Here is a 13,310-nt window from a genome sequence, read left to right on the forward strand (position 1 = left end):
ATAGGGTACTTGTATACATTTACCACCTTGAGATGATCTGCCCTTTAAAATCAAGTAAGATGGTATAGTCCGCTGGTTCAGATTGCTAGGGAAAAAGTTTCTCCAAGTGTCATAGTAGGCGGTTTCCATTTCTCCATATTTTGACATTAATCTTCGTGGTAGCACGAGGTGCCAAATCATGCAGGCGAATTTCTATTAGTTTAAAATTCATATACACGGTGATCTTGGTTTTGACGTTTTCATATTCGACGTCGTGATGCATGTTCTTCTTCGCAACGAAGCTTTCTGCCTCGGCTAAGGAGTTAAACGTTATTAGTACTACTTGTCCCGTATAATGTAGCTGTGTATGGGAAACTTCTGTAAGAACAAGTTCCATTTTCTCCTTGGTCAACTTTCCACCTCTCGCACTGTAGTTCTACACAGAAAAAAATATTTTGTAATTTTAAGTTTATTTTCATGCACATATTTGGAGCATGAATATAAATGTAAAATTAAGTGCCACCACAAATACACACGACTTGTCGTGCTTTCTTCAACGAATTTTGTTATAATTTTACACGTGGATTGAAAATTACAGTTACTTTAAACGGAAAACCAATGCACTTCAATGTCTTTTTACTGGAATACTGCTGTAAAATAAATGACATGTAATATTACACGAATGAAAGTGTAAAATTGTATGCTGCTTGATTCTCTAATTGATTTTAACGTAATTTTCAATCAAATTTTTTATTCAATCTTTGTATGTTTACATTTGTTTTATTTACATGTCGTTTAAATTTCATTATTTTTTGGCGTGTAAGACGTGCCTGCGAAAAGTCAACCGCGATTGTGTTCTCCCATAATCTATAAGTTACACGTACACGTTACACAGCAAAAAAATGAAAATTAACTTAAGCGTATTTCATGACATCGCAGAAAAACTATTCGTGTAATTATGTTTCACGAATAAATTTACGCTATATATCATGCACATAAAATGACCCCTGAAAATGTATGTTCCTATGGAAATTTACATTATTCTGCTCGAGACCTGCGCGCTAGTCGTTCAACTTACAGGTAAAATATCTAATTTTAACACGATTTTATACGAAATGGTGTTGAGCAGAGAGAAAAACTAACTGCGTCATACACATACATGCACGAGCTGCAATTCAATGCGCTTGAATCATCCACGCTCAAGCGAAGTTTATGTACACCACTTTGCAGTCACGTTTTTATGTGTCGCTTTAGTCTAGTCCATAAGCGGGTGTCTCTGGTGAGTTAATGATTGTCGGTTCAAGTCTTGGTAGTATTATTTAACGGATTTTTTTTATGTCGGTATCGTCACAAATACATACGTAAGTTATTTATAGTACGATTTGTGGCCAATGTAAAATTAATCACTCGCATAATTTTGCACTATCAGTCGCGTTCCCTTTATGTGCAGTATATTTAGCATAATTTTACATGAATTTTTTTATCTGTGTAGAACAGCACGGCACACGTAGTATATTTTGTTTGTACAGTCGTGATTCGCTGGTTGGGCCACAGCCTCTGTCCAACTAACGAATTTGAGTCGCTAGTTGGACCGACTGACATATGCCAAAAACTCTCCAAAGAAGACGTCAGTAGTGTAAAAGATTGTTAGAAAGATTGCCAAAGTAAATGTGACATGAGATTTTGGCGTTCAGATGCTTTTTAGTTGAACAATGATCCAACTAACGGAGGTCCAGTTAAAGAGTGTCCAACCAACGAATCACGACTGTATACTGTTTGTAAGCGATGCGCTTTTTGAATACTGATCTGTACGAAATGACGAAGCAGACTTAAATCGAAATATGAGTTAAGTCTGTTATTCTGTTGAAGCATGCCAAAACTCCTAAATCGAGATATTGTCATATAAGTTTAAAACTAAAAATGAATATTATACTATTGTATTATGGAAAAGAAACAAAATGTAAAATAGCTCAAACTTTTTTAAGTTCTTTTAATATTTTGTGGTAACTTTGAAATCATTTTTTGAACCGAGCAACTCAACAGACCACATTTCAAAGATACAGTCCAGATTCGATTATTCGTAATGGTCAGAAAAATTTCACCTCGGATAATCAATCAAAAAACAAAAATATTTCATAAAATCAGTTTGCTATTGTTTAAAAATACGACCTAAGGTACACGCATACATGTATGACTCATGGATCTTATTTTCCTGCCAAACCGTTTCTCAGTGTTTATTTGCCCAAACCCTGCGACAAACTGTTCTAAAGCCTTATTTTTTGTGAAATAGTTGCAGTGATTAATTCCTCTTGAAGTGTGATAATTGTTACCTACTTTGAAGCTATGAAAAAATAAAATGTCATCAGAAATGTTGAAGAGCTTGTTTTTGCAACCATTTTTAATTGAGACCAAAAATCATTACTTGCAATGCTCATCAAATTAAAGACCGTTGTTTGTGGCCCCTTAAAACCCCCTTTTTTAAGATTACTTCTTAAATATAGTAAAACTGCGTTTCCAAACATTTTTCGTACCACAGACCCCTCCAAAATTGCACGGATTAACATCGATGTATATGCTATTTATCTATTGTTTTCAGCATGTTACGAAAAAATGCTTGAAATTCCACCATACATCCGGAAATAAATATTGGGTTATAGTTGGAAGAAGTATTTTTTTTCAAGAAGGTCTACATATTTTTGCAACTACCCGAAAATAAAATATGAGTTAATGAGAGTTGTTTTGTTACGATTAGAAGAATTTAATCGAAAATTTCAAAAGCGGAGGATTTATATTTGAAAATATATTAAAAAAACACAATTTTTAGGGGCCATTCAAATATAACGAGCTTTAACTTTAAGAAGCATCTCCACAACTTTACTGATATGCGGTTTATGTTCATCATTGCTTCTCGTTGAAATCAAACCTTATCTAGCACTATTTTCACAATTACACAATTTCCTTGTTGAATTAAAGAAGTATATAGAAAGAACAGCTCATGTTAAAAAGAAGAAAAATATCAACAAAATATTGAATAACTACAAATATTGTAAATACAAGAATGAATAACCAGTATTCCATTTATTACAAAAAATAGATTCATTAGAACTCCATTATGGTTATGTAGATAAATTAAATAGCATTCGGCCTAATTACTCATTCGGCTGAATGGTGTCCGGCCAATCAGCATTCGGCTCTAAGGCACCCGTCCATCATATTTGTTACATTTGGCAAAGTAGAAAATATTCGAACTCTTTTGATACGTTCGAAATAAGAGGGGCGGCAAATTTAACTTTCTGACCCGAGCGGCAAAAAATCTCGCGCCGCCACTGCCGAAAAACTCCTCCTAATAGAGGACAGTTAACTTTATTTGAAACCAAGAGATGCGAAATAGGGTCACAATAGCAATATGGCCTTAATAAGCATATAACTCTAACTAGATAGTAAAACCGCTGCTATTCTAATGGCAAACTGTGTCAACTAAATGCGAAAATGGTTGAACAATTTTTTAAAAGACCATTATCAGTAGCAGTACTCTATTGTATTGAAATGTAATAACCACAATCAAAATGTGTCCAACGCTCTTCATACAATTGAGTTCTCAGATAGCACAAGTTAATCAAGTAACCACATATGATAAATTACCGCAAGGTACCCGACTCGAGTGCAGTCACTGGCACCGTATAAAATTTCTATAAATCTCCTTCATTATCTTTACGCTCTCAATAAGCGAAAAGCCCAACCGCACCCACAAAACCACCCAGTAGCAGTATCTGTATGCCTGAAAGTGTGCGTGTGTGTGTCTTTTCCCGTACAAACTCCTGCCATTGTTGCTGATGGAGTTCGGTAAGCGATGCAACTTTCGCCAGGATGTATAGAAAAGCAAAGAATCGGTCCCATTGTGTGTAAAACTATTGAGTATGTACAGGAAAAACAGCCGGCCGGATCAAGGCAAACCCAAACCAACCGCATATACGGGTGATTGCCGGTTGGAGACGACGAGTGGGACGGAAAGCCTTATCACAGAAATGCACCGCTGAGAGTACACCCTTGTTGCTCTGTGTCCTGGGTAAGGCCGTATAGGGAATATCCTGGAGCGTGCTAAGCTTGTTGTAATCGCGTAAAAGAAGCGACATCCGGATGATGGTACACGGCTCCACCGGTTCATTGTTGCTCGTACGTGAACGATAAATAATGTATTGTAATAACAGCAAAATGCAGCAGGAACCACGGAGAGAAAGAGAAAGTGGGATATGACTCAATAGATGGTAGGTATATTAAACAATAACAGGTGCGCTCTTGGCATAACAAAAGGCGTACAAACATATGAACGTCTGTGGACATATTTTTTTTCACTTACAATTGCAATCACTGTTCAAGCGAGGAATCATCAATAGGATTGGCGTGGTTTAAAGACGTGGTTAGCTGCATGACTATAGAAATGGTTGTCATTATACAACAATAATTCGTGCATCTGTCGTACATGGCATGTGAGGCTTCAGGTTTGTGACTATTTGAAAATTGATACGAAATTGAAACTATGATTCATTGTTGGTTTGTGCATGGAATATCGAATCTCCTCCTGTCTTTCAATAGTGTGAAAATTCAGTTTTTATTTCCTTAATCTGTTCTACTGTAACAAAGAACGTTATCATCGTAGAGTGCAAACTCTCCAACGTGAACAGCCTGGATTTTGTTCGACCGAAATCATCGAAGCTCAGTTGAATTCTGCTCAGAACAGGCAACCACTAAACATGCTTTTCGCACGAACGCACCAGCTGCACCATGTACCCTTACGGCTAGACTCTGGCAATGTTTTCGGTCTGCTGAATCCTAACACCTTTAAATCAATTTAGATTAAATGGACGGAAATCGATATATTGGCTAAATTAAATTGCTGCTCGTTATCTTCGTACTGCCTGTATCTCACGTACCGTTTCAGATATTCTGCTGACTGCACAGTTTTGCTCAAACTAGCGGTGTGTCTGTCCGGAACTGGATATTATTTTAAGACGATGAAGGAGGAACACCAGATGACATGTCCACCAGCTCAGTTGTACCCTGTGAAGCGATGCAGGTGAAATGGAAACAAAATGCTTAAAGGTATCCTTAGTCTGCACTTTCGTTTCTTTCTGCAAAGGTCTGTGTTTCGGATGACTGCAGAAAACTAACAAATACCCCCAATCATAATTCCCGTTCCACCGAGCAGCTCAAATTTACATGCACGACGTTGAATGCTTGCAAATTTCATTACTGTGACTATACGGATCCGGGTGGTACCGGACACAGGACGTGACACGGATCCAATTGTCACAGTAATCTTGGAGATTTTTTTCACAAATATCCTATACCCGCTTTGCATTTCTTGGTTAGGTTTTTTTTCTAACGTCACGTTAACCAATATTGCAATCAGTATCAAAAGTCTGTTTAAAACCTTTAACCCTCCGGTACTCACACCGTTGTATTTGTGCAACACCTTCATAAACTCTAGCGAAATCTTTCAACATCAGCGGCTGCTCATTCGGGAAGCCATTCGCGCAAGTGCCGGAGGGTTAAGACGCGGGTAAATCTCTTCATTTTACTTTTCCGTTGTGCTGCATCCTAAGTTAATATTATCTCAGTTTAGTTCGAAAAATTGCAAAATTACTCCTGTCAGCTCCTGCCAACTATAATTACTGGCGGCTCCAGGGACGGGCACAGGGGGGGGGGGGGGGGGGGATGGGGGCACGTGCCCCATCTATTCGACGAGAAGCTGTTTTGGTAAAAAGTTGTTTGCATTTCCTTACTTCAATATGCTAATATGTATTATAGAAATGATCAACATGGCGATCAGTTTTCTTCTTTCTTTGTACTACCTTATTTAACCAAATGAAAGCAAATTCATTGAATATCGTAACAAATGCAATTTCGATTTTTTTGCGATAAGCAAAGCATTGTTTCTAATCGGGTTGTGGCATCGGTAGCACCGGTATCGAAAATCCGGGTAATACCGACCCATTTTGGGTGCCGTAATAACGGTTTCGAACTCAATATTGCCCGTCTACAGTCTATCTCGCGTTGCTTAAGTTCTTGCATTAGTACAGCCGCTAAATAAGTGAAGTACCGGTCCTGAATAAAAATAAGTACCGCTATTTTCGGTGCTATGCGAATCGTTGCGTTGCGTTGTGGCGATGATTTTGGCGGATTGCACACTGACTTCATCATGTTTGACTGCTGATTATCTAATAAGAGTTGCTTAGAAAATAGTAAATAGGAATTCATACCAATCCGACCCATATTAAAACCTCAACAGCATGATAGCCATCATTGCCGGCCGCCTCCATCTCCATCGTTCACGGGGAAGGATAAAGTACACAGGAAGTGTTGATGCTCTACCTACTTAACGGAAGGACGACGATTCATCAGACTCTTCCATAGGTGTCGCGGAGTTGGTAGTTTGGAAGGGTATCAGGTCTAGGATTCGCTCCAAGCAAGCGATGCGACCTGTAAAGCATATTTTATTGGGTAGTTGTTTAGTTAGTCTTCGAGTGCACGATCACTCGAAAAAGAGAAGATCTTGTTTAGTTTTTGGTTTTTTTTAAACTCTGGGCAGCCGGCTACTGAGAGTATACTATGTTCCCTAAACAAAATCAATTTGAACTCCACACAGCCGACTGTGGGAGTATTTCCGGTGCTATGCGAATCTTTTGATAAAGAATGTATCTAAACTAGAGCTAAAACTTGACGAGTATAAAAAAGCCATCACCTCCAGAAACCTATCCGGTAATAACCGGAGTCAAACATATGTATAAGTAAACACAAATCGCGACATTAAAATTGTTGTTGTCCGTCTCAGATTCTTCAATCCACGCTGAATATTCAGAAGTGTTTGTAGACAGGGATACTCAGAAGTGACATGTAGTTTTTATGGAATATATTGCGACGAGCGAAAATTTGAAAGTATAACGAACTCACGTACGGTAAATGTAATTACTACTTTGCCCTTGTGAAACAGTGATAATTTGAGCGGAGAGAGAACTGATTGTTCAGCTACATAAGCTGTTAGACTCTCTAAACATACCATTGTAGAGTGTACTTGAAAACTCGATCTTACAAACTTCAAACTAGCTTTACCGCACAGTTTCACCATGTGATCAACCTTTCAATATAAGTGTTCATTTCAAAATAACGACGTGGTATTGTAAGGTTAATGGTGATGGATAATTTTCGTCGTACTGAACGATATATTTTAACTAATGGGTCGAAAAGAATTACAACAACCATATTTTAAAATTCAAAGTATTTACAACGAATGGGAAATATGATTTTTTGAAAATGTTTTATAAGCGATGTTATGATTAGTTTTCATTATTCGCTGTGCGCCGACATAATTAGTTTGGTTTCGATTTGCTAATATTTTTCTACAAAAGAACAAACACCGATTTAGTACATAATTTTAAGCACGATCCGCACGAATCCCTTCGAATGGTGAAAATTGTGATTTGCTGGCGAGTGTAAAAAGAAGACGTGGTGTCATACAAGGAAGACGTCTTGTATTTCACAGGAGAGGATCAGGAAAACCGTACTTTAGCATAAGGCTCGTACAGTGAATTGTGCCTGAGATGTGGGAGAAGAGCGAATCCAATCTAGCAAATTGAGGATACTTTATTGATTTGTTGTTGAACATAGGGTTTCTAGTATCCACTAGCATCTAGATCGAAGCAAGTAGCGCCGGTAAAAAGTAATTTAATCCAAAAGTGAACCAAACCGTGGAATTAAAAATTAAACAAGGCCTCTTTAGAAGAAAAATCTTCTCATAAAAAGTGAAATATTGTTCCAAAGTATGTGATACATTAAACATGCTTTGTTGATCAGAATACTTTTAAGGCATACAAGATCAGATAACAAAATCATCATTTTGAACGTTTTATTTCACTATGGAATTTTTCTTGACAAAAACAAATATTAAATTACCCTAGTTTCTATATTCCGAGGCTGAAGTTTTTTTACGATAATTTGGCATGGCTCTAAGTGTTCGCTTTGGCAACTCGTGTGTTTTTTATCTAGTAAAAGCGTCATTTGATGCAACAGAGCAATACAATACAATATGAAAATGCAGCGCAAAAATTGGTATGCTTTCACAATTCTTTTTTTTTATTTAGACTTAGGTGCCAATATTTTGCAAATGAGTTAAATGGAAGTAATTATGTGAAAAAACTACAAGGGGCAGCCTTATGGGGTTGCACGAAGGACTATACTACTTAATGTAAAATATTTAGTGTGTGGGAAAAAACACCCGGACCGGTGAAGAAAAATCAAATTTTAGACAATATAATCACATCTCATGTATAGGACAAGCTTTCTAGTTGCTCTCAAACAGATCCTAAAAGTTCAAACACCCATGGATAACCCCAAGTTTGTAGATGTGTTTTCGATGCCACAGGATTGTAAAATGGTAAATATTACGTCATGAAAATTCAATTCTTCCGTGACCATTTTTTTGCCTGCAAAATGCCCTGTGTGTATGCAAAGCTCATGATTTGTTGGGTATTAGCATTGATCGGAAAATGCTTTCCAACGATGCGCATTGGAATTTTGCAGGTCACCAGAAGCTGTTCATTTTACCCACTTGCTATAAACATGTCTTATTTTTGGACATGTTTAGAAATCAAGAATCATGTTTGAAAAAATGTGTTTATGACGAATTATTTTTACCAGATATGTACAAAACATGTCTAACAAGAAACATATAAGGTGATTGTAATATCTCATTCACTTATTAGTTAGAAAATAATGACTTTGCTTTGCACATTCGCTCCAAACATTGAACCCAAGCGCACAATGCAAAATGAGTCAACGCTGATGATGATGGGTAGAGCGAAAGAGACAACTAGTACCACCACGACACTATTAGCGCGTTTCACCAAAATTCCACGCAGCCTTTCCCGATTGAAAGAAACGGCCGCGCTTAGCCCATCTGTCATAATATTGTGATTTTGCATAGCGAAGGGCTGAATGATTTTGTTCCAAAGACAGCCCTGCGTTATGCAACACTTTATGCAGGTTGATTATACTAGTTGCAAGTGGGGCCAAATTCACCAAGTTCCGTAAAATTCCTTTTAAATTGCAGAATTGATAAAATTGCTTAGATGAGCTAAACTAATTAATCAAATCCTGTTTTAAAAACTGTCCTTGCGTTTAAACCAAAATGGGAAGCTTATTACTACCACTACATTACTTAATTTCAAGCGCAAATAGCAAATACATGTGCTAGTTAAACCAAAAATTTACTGGCAACATTACAGCGGCATTTAGGAAGCAGTTGGAGCGGTCGCCTGTTGGACGACACAGGGTAACGTCCCTCCACAGCCAGTGTAACGGACTTCTAGCTCAGCTACACTGGCTGTAAAAAACACAGCGCAGTGATTCACTTCGCCAGCCGTTCAACAGGGAACTGAGCGTGTCTGGCCAAGTCCGTTCTTTAAATAGTCGATGATGACGTCATTCATAGAAGCGTTGCGCGCTAGGTACACCAAACCGTCGTACAGGGCTTGGGAAGCGCTATCTTCTGTGTGTTAATGCGCGATATTTTGACAAGGTTGTATATTATTTAATTTTTTAATGCTATGATATCAAAAATCTTTGGGTTTATCTATTGGAATCTATTCTTAGAAGTATTTCGGGGCGATTTGCGCAAAAAATTTGAAAATTTATCGTGAGATGGCTGAATTATATGCGTTTAAAATTGGACCACTTTTCGTTACATACCATTTTTGTAGAATTTGCAGAGTGCACCCCCATATCGAAAACAAAAACGTAGTCCTACGTCAAAATCCCCCAGACAAGATTCGAATATGCACATTTTGGGTGCCCGGCCTCCTACGCTATCTATGGATATGATGTCCAAAAAGAGCACATAATTATCATATTGATGATAGTGAAACTTATCCGCCATCAGGCAAGATCACTCAACCGACCCACTAAATTTTAATTTCACGATCAATAATCCATCTCCATGCAGTTGTTGCACTTGTCGAGAAACATCAGCATTTAATTCCTTTATGCCCATGTTGTTTATAAACAACGACGCTTTTAAACTACTATAACTTATGATTTGCTCACAAAAAAGAGTAAGGCTTATAAATGTGACTATGACCATTCATTTAAGTACTAATAGTTACAAGTATTAGCTGTAGAACTAAAGTTATTGAAATTAGTCTGATTGGATTGCAATGGAGCAGTGCTGCCAGAGACAGTTTACGTTGACAACGAAAAATGAAATTTTACTATATCTTCGTTATTTTGCAATATTATTGAAATTGTTAAAACCTGTCAATTTAGACTGTCTTCAACTACGTTTTCCACGCACTTGGACTATTGTGAAAATTCTAGGAAAATTGTATTGAGCATTGGAAGATAAAAATTGAGCAGCTTCTTGCACTGTGGAGGAAGCACATATCTTTATGCAAAAATGTTTTTCGTGTTTCTTGACCCCACTATTTTCAAGAAAAAAATAATTTTGTAACCTCAAGAAAAAAAATTATGAAAACAACAAAAATAAAAACTGTGTATCTATTTTGATAAAGTTAGATGATTTTTAGAAGCACATGTACACAAATTTCTTAAAATGCCGCCTGCCCGACGTACTGACTCGTGATCTAGTGTGCCTAGGAACCACGCTAAGAACATGTGGAAAGAAGTTCTTTCAATTTTCGTATTGCCTCTCTTTAGTGCGACATTTTGGTCACTGTTTTTGTACCCACGAATAGATGAATGGCCACGTCAATACTTAACGTCAACCGCTACGGTGTAGTTTCCCATTGCAGGCATATAACACATTGTTCTTTGTGTTTGTACAATGTACAAATAAACAAAAATCTTAAATCTGTTGCTTTGTGCGGTTACAGTTTCCTTATTTGGCCGTGCTAGAGCAGACTGGAACACTGATTTTTAAATATTGTGTTATTTCAGGATACAAGTTTCGTATTAATCGATGATGTGCAAAACAACCAGTTAGAGTGCTCATGTTGAGGCAAATGTCTAGACAATTACCAGTGAATTAGACAATTTTTGTACTGAGACATTTCACTGATTTTCCGTAAATGGAATTAATTGTGTCCAAAACAGATAAAATAAATGAGAAATATTTTTAGGGATTCAATAAAATTTGCATATTTTTTCAAATATTCTGGGTAAAAAAATTGAAATTATGTGGTAATTTCTCAATTGAACTAAACGCTTAATTGTTGAACTCAGAGTTTTGTTTGATACGCATAAATTTACTTCATGCAGTTTCTGAAATTCCCTATTTCAAAATCATTAAAATAGTATAAAATAAACTAGGAATATTTCTGATATCACAATCCCGAATATTTCAGATCGATTCTAAGTAGCACACGTCAAACAAATCTGCAGAACCAAGATACTTCGTATTAAAGGCTAGATCATTTAGAAATGAGACATCCTCCTTGAACCCCCCATCAAGAAACTTTGTTGCGCACAGTACAGTCACGGTCTTGGTAAGCTAATTCAACAAATTCTTCATCCGACCAATGTTACTGGTGACTGCTCCCTTCCTCTTCAGTTTCCGCTTCATTACCGTCCAATATGCCTCTACTGGACGGAACGGTGGACAATTTTGTGAATTCAGTGTGCTCTTATGGCAGCCGGTTAGATCTGCTCATAACGTAACTGAACCATCATGGTACAGATGATGCTGATTTTCTGGCTGGACGAACAGCTTCCTTGCAAATCTTTTTTTTTCGATATTCATTCGCGAATACAAACTGTATACTGTTAAAGACCGTGAGCAGTCGCCTTGTAAAGTTCGAGCCCCGGGATTTTTCTGAAATTGGGTTTCGTATAAGTTTCATCTTCGATCAAAACACATTCATCGAGTTTTAGCAGCACTGGGCCGTACAGCTAACATCCCCAGGCTCTGACCGTTCATCGATGTTACTATTGGCTACTATTAGGTTGTTTACCTTCTCGGTGATATTTGCAGTCTTCTCGGAAACGGATTCGCCGCTCAGCTCAGCGTTCAGTTTTTTCGCCATAATGACATAGATCTTTGATGAATAAACCAAAGATTAATTGTCTTAAGTGACTTCCCAAGTAACAATCCAGGTTTTATGATATTCTTGAAGTCGCTTTTAAAACTTAGATTACATTTGTAGTGTGCTATAAAACTTCAAATGTTATTTGGGTTGCTTGTGTGAAACCTATAGAACTATGACAACTATGATTCCGCCACTTCAAAAGCTACAGTAAGATATTGGATTTTAATCAACTGTCCAACGACTGAGAAACAATGCTTCTCAACAGGCTGACCTTTAAAGAATATGGTTGAATCAATACTTGTACTTAGACTTGTGCTAGTTGTTCTATGGTTTTCCTGAAAATACCGACTCCAATAAAGACGCTAGGACGACCTTAAGAGATGAGCTCAATTTATTTCAATTATCTGAAATTTGCGTTAACAAGGAATAAAATCGGAGAGAGGCAAAGAATAGCAGTTTAAAGGTGGACTTGGGCTGAATAGACGTCTACTGAGTGACTGGAATTTTATTTGGCAAAATGGTACCAAGATTTCGAGCATCTTCTTAGTTTAGCAACAAATCAGGAGTCACACAAGAAAGCAATATGAATTTATATTTGGTGTTGTACCGGAGAAATTGCCACACAACATCAAGCAGAATTTCTATTAGTGCAGTCAGGGAAAGTAAATTAAAAATCCATTGAGTTGTTGCAACTACTTGTTGATAACAAGGCAAGTATTCAATTTGATGTTTGCAATAAACAAACAAATAATTGCAGCAAAATGAGAACAAATTTTGATAACTTATTCGGTAATCACAACATTAAATCAAATTAACATTTGAATTTGAAGCTAACTTCAAAATGTTATTTTGTTTTTCTGTAATTTTGTTGTTTAATTTTTAACGGATTGGACATTGACACTACTGAAAATGGTTTTTGAGTTTGTGTCGCTAACAGATCGGTTATAGCAAAACCCTTCAGGTTGACCAATAGGAACAACACAAAAATAATCACCATGAGCTGTTTGAAGCAAAAAATTGACTCCCTAAAGATTAGTAGAGAAAAAATAGTGGTTGCATTCAAGGATGGTGTCATTTGTCCAACTATTCGCATACGAACCGTGCATACATACAAATATAAATTTCAAAATTCCAAACTATATTGTCAGGAAAGTGTGCCCCCCTTTGTCAGCCAGCTGGAGCCGCCTATGAGTATAATCTACCATCTGAAACACAGTACGAGTACACAAGAAATTCAACTTTATATCCAAAGTTCATACCCCCTTTGGGAGGCAAAGAATTGACCATCCAAGCTCA

Source organism: Topomyia yanbarensis, chromosome 2, assembly GCF_030247195.1.
Source record: "Topomyia yanbarensis strain Yona2022 chromosome 2, ASM3024719v1, whole genome shotgun sequence".
Classification (NCBI taxonomy): Eukaryota; Metazoa; Arthropoda; class Insecta; order Diptera; family Culicidae; genus Topomyia; species Topomyia yanbarensis.